Raw genomic sequence first — 4,935 nt, 5'->3', positions numbered from 1 at the left:
GTGGTCCTGTCCCGCGGCAGGGTTAAAGGGACAGTCTGGGAATCCCAAGTCGGCTCGCGGCGGGCCTGGCTCCACCCGCCGCCCGAGGTCACTCCTGGGCAGCTGTCCTAGGGAGGCGCGAAAACACGACTGTCCAGAAACACGTTTCGGAGCTCAGCCTTTACCTGCGCCTGCACCCTGCGGGGCCAACAGCCCCAGGAAGTGGGAAAGGACTGCAGAGGAGTAGAAGCAGAGACCCCTGACAGCCCTCCTCCGCTTCGCCTGCCCTCGGCACAGAGCGCGCGGGAGAGCACACGCACATGTACAGATACACACGCACACACAAGTGTAAACACTTGCAATCAGACACGCGTGTACTCTCGCGCACTCGTGAACACACATGCAAACACCCATGCCTTCACACACACACACACACACCCCGAAAGGCACATTCGCACACTCATGCACATGTGCACACACGCACGGAGCGCGCGGGTTTCATTGAGCCTTTTCCAGCGGGAAAGACTAAAAGAGATGCGAGGTCTCCCCCAGGCTGGCACCTGGGTTCTCACACTCATGGGGCAAAGGGCGCCTCAGAGATTCTTAACTCCACGATTGCGCCAACTGCTCCGCTCTCCCTTCAGTTTACCTCGATTTAACCTTCTGCTTAAGAACTCCCCTTCTGCCAAGTTCTAATTTTATAGCTTGGGCTGTTGCTGAGGTATGTGAACACTGTAATGGCCACAGTCCGTTTTTAAAAGGTGGAGTACATTTTAAAATGTACCTCTTTTTCATCCTTGAATAACACAAAACTCTGAAAAAATTAGGTTCAGATTTTCACACATCACACCCAAAATTATTTTGGACTAATTCCAAAATAAAAACTTTCACCAGGGGAAGAATTCTTTTTTTTTTTTTTTTTCAAAGATACAGACCACCGTGGAATAAAAAACGCCTACTTTGCAGCCCCAGGCAAGGAGTTAGGGCACCGCCAGGTTCCGCGTACTCGGGGAAGAGGCGTGTGTTAAAGTCTGCTCAGGCGCGGCGACGCTGATTGGTCGGCTTTGCCATTTTAAATCCATTTCCAGCTGCCCTCTCGGAGCTGGGACACTTCGCCGCACGTTGAGGGCTCTGCAGGAACCCAGGGTTTCTCCTGAATCTGGGAACGCTTAGCTGTGATGGAGAGGGAGAACCTCCAGCCGTCCGGATGGAGCCCAGCAGCTGAACGCAGAGGGAGGGGTTTAACCGGAACCAAAGGTTTTCTGTCTGGGCTTGGCTGAAAGATGGTATCTCCATCAAAGGGACTGAAGTTTTACCTACTAACGATTACAGTGACATTTCCTAACTGCCAAGTCTGCACATTTTTTTGATGTGATCACACGTATGCACCGGGCTGTGCACATTTTACATACACATACGAAATGGGCTTCAGGGCTTGCTTCTTTGTTTGCTTGTCTTTTGCCAGTAGATATAAATTCTGAGAGTGAAGGAAGGCAGAAGTCACTGAGGATTTCAGTCAGCCAGTTTTATACTAGGTATCATATTGCATTTTCGAATTTAAAAAAATCTGCTCAAAGGGGTCCAAAATCTTCTTTTTTGCATTAATTCCTGAAAAATTGGGGGCAAGTGACTGTCCAGTCACTTGTTTTATAGGCCTCTGTCACTTTCACTAACAGATCACTAGACCCTTTTTGAATTTATAACAAGAAGGATAGAAAACAAATGCAAATTTCTTCTAGATCATATTCACATATTTTCATTCTTTGGAAGCTGTATTTAATTTTTTCAGATTTCTGTATGCTTTCTTGTGTGAGACATTAAAATTTGTTTTTATCATTGACATTACTGATACTTAACATTTTAAAAATGCTATTCTTATATATCCCCTTTGTAAAGTTAAATGTTAGATTTTATTTTTAGAAAAGTTGAATTTTTACATGTACATTGGAAGGATTCCTCCTCCCCAGTTGAAGTTTCTAAATCATTTACTTCCTCTTCTTTATCGTATTATGCTTTTCCCACCCATGTAAAGCTGACCTCTTCTTTCTAATTTGAAAATTTTCCAGGGGTTTCTGTCCACATTAAACTGTTGCTTTTCTTCCGTACCTACTATAAATCTAAACAATTAGCACCTTGGCTGTATATGTTAACAAGGTTTCTAATGATCTGTGACCCATGATGTAGAGTTTAGATCAAGCCACCTCATTAGTGAGTGGTAAAATTAATTTAGTGAACCCAGAACATCATTTTAAAAATACATGTAATAGGACAGAAAATATCACATGTAAATATTCTGTATTACAATATTCTGTTTTTAAATAGAAAATGTGTTGATAGGGTTTTTTTTTCTCATCTTCTAACATCTTGAAAATTGGGTATCCTAGAGTTCAATGAGTCTTAGTACTGTTATCACATAATAGGTACTGCATAGGTATGCTACTGCTGTACACAATACTAGTGTGCTACCAATGGCACGGAGAGAGAGGGGGGGGGCAGAGGCAGAGAGAGAAAGAGAGGCAGAGAGAAGGAAAAGGCAAGAGAGAGTGAGTTGATTTCTTCCAGTGGGTTACAGTGAAACATGTCGAAATGCCAATGACTGAGACAGTTATGAGGCCTGAGTTCCTTTACTAAGCCAGGATTTTGTCATCCCTGTGATCTGTGGCAAGTCACTTTTCCTCTCTGTATCTCAGTGTCCTTATTTCTAAAATGAAAGACCAGTGTACTCTCTAAGGACTCCTCCGTTCTGAAAGAGTATAAAACATTTAAAATGTATTGTTGTCTAATTGCATCATTTATGTGTAAATTATATGCATATTTCTTGGACACAGGTAATGTTTCTAGCACCTTTTTTTGGCACCAGTTTTGTATAGGTAGTATGCAAATCATAATAGACTTTGGTTCTTACTAGTTCATTGCTATGACAAAGATATTTTTAATAAAGTTACTATTATACAGAATATACCACACAGGATGGGAAAAGGATTATATATATATTAAAACATCTTCAAAATTTTTCTAAAGGAAGATGCATTTATGATAAAGATTGGGGTTTTCATGTTATATCTGATCACATTATATTTATACTTTTTTTTTAAAGGATTTTGCCATAGGGCATGTGCACTCACCAGAGACAGAGGCAGTGGGAGAGAAAGTGAGAAATCACCCCCCCCCACCACCACCATGCTGTAGAGACACCATCCAAGAGCCCACACTGACATAAGATGCTAAGGAGCCTAGGCTTTGCCAGCTCTCAGATGTTTCTCTTCCCATCAATGGTCTAATATCCGTATACATTCGGGTAATCCCAGGTCTCCTCAAAACTGTCTTTAAATCTACCCCAAACTGATGTGAGGTAGAGCAGACAGGCAAAACTTTTGCTGAGCTCTCTGCCTTAGCTGCAGATTTATGAATAAGTTGCATGCTTTTGTTTTTCAGCCGCTGAGTTTTCTAGTGGATTGTTATGTAGCCATAAAAACTAATCTATCATTTTCTCTCTGAAATTACTTTCCTTTTTTATTTACTTCATCCCAATTAATAAACTAAAATGAAAATTAAATTAAAATCTCAGAAGTCAGGTGGTGGTAATGTAATTAGACCCATGGGAAAGGTCCTAGGCTTGAATCCCAGGGCCTCCCTGAGCATATCAGGAGCATATGCGCATGCCCATGCCCAGGATGGGGCCAACTGACTGGGAATGGATCCTGGCATGCGCACTCTGATGGGAGTGAGCAATGGTGTCTCTTTGCTTCTCTCTTGTGGGTGAAATAAACAAACTTAAAAAAAATGAAAACACCTCAAATGGGTAATTTACTTAGCTAAAAATCCCTCTTAGCAGAGAATCACATTTAGCTAATAATTCTCCTAGTTCTTCCTCCCTTTTCCACAGCAAATGATCACAATGTCCCTTCAGTCCTACCTTCTAAATAGTTCTCGAGCTTGTCTGCTCCTCATTTCCACGGTTACTGCCCTCTCTAGGGCTCTCTTCACTTTTGTTTTGGATTACTTCAGTATCTTTCTTTCTGGTCTTCTAGCCTTTAGATTTAAATCCACTTTCCACACTACTCTTAGGACACTCTCTCTTTTTTTTGATTAGTTATTTTGATTGTTCTTTCTTTCTCATGACAACAGTAATAGAAAATGTATTGTTGAAAATGCAGGTGACAGAAAAGTTAGAAAAAAAAAATCTCAAGTTATCCTACCACCCAAAGATAATCATCAAACATTTTAAAGCCCTTAGACTTCAAGTGAACAAATAGGGGCTCATACGCATATTCAGTTTCATAATCTTTTTTCTAAATAATGTCTCATAAATATTGTTCACGTTAATGAATGTTCATTCACAAAATCACTTCTAATATATATTAATATATGTGTGCATATATGAAATAGAACACCTGGAATTAAGTAAGCATTTGACTTGGATTTTACACATTCCTTTGTGCTGACATCAGCTTCAAAGGTGGTCTCCTCTATCAGCATCCTGGCATACTTTTCAAATGTTCAAATATCTTAAAGGTAGAAGGGAAAGCTTATTTTACTGATGCTCCCACTAAGATTCAAAAAGATCTCAACAGACCGTAATACAATTAATGAATATGAAGTCTGTAATAAGTTGCAAAGGGAAAAATGTCAGCCATACCAATGCAGAGTATAAAAAGTGAAATAAAAAATTTCCTATGGTTCCATATAAGACTAAGAAGAACATATTGCCAAGACCATACCTAATTATTATCCATCTGTCTTTCTAATTTAGTAAAAGTACACTGACAGGGCTGAGTATGGCAATATGCTCAAAATTCTACATTTACCAACCTCCTTCTAGATTGGGGTCATCAATAAAATAGAAGCAGAAGTCTTTGGGAAGTACTTCTGGGAAATCCCTTTAAAAGGATTGGTTCCATTGGGAGACTTGTCCTTTTGCCCTTTCCGTACTTTCCTTTTGCTTTTCTCTTTCCC

This window comes from Tupaia chinensis, unplaced genomic scaffold (genome assembly GCF_000334495.1).
Source record: "Tupaia chinensis unplaced genomic scaffold, TupChi_1.0 Scaffold000208_1, whole genome shotgun sequence".
NCBI classification, from domain to species: Eukaryota; Metazoa; Chordata; class Mammalia; order Scandentia; family Tupaiidae; genus Tupaia; species Tupaia belangeri.
Note: the sequence above shows the minus strand (reverse complement) of the source record.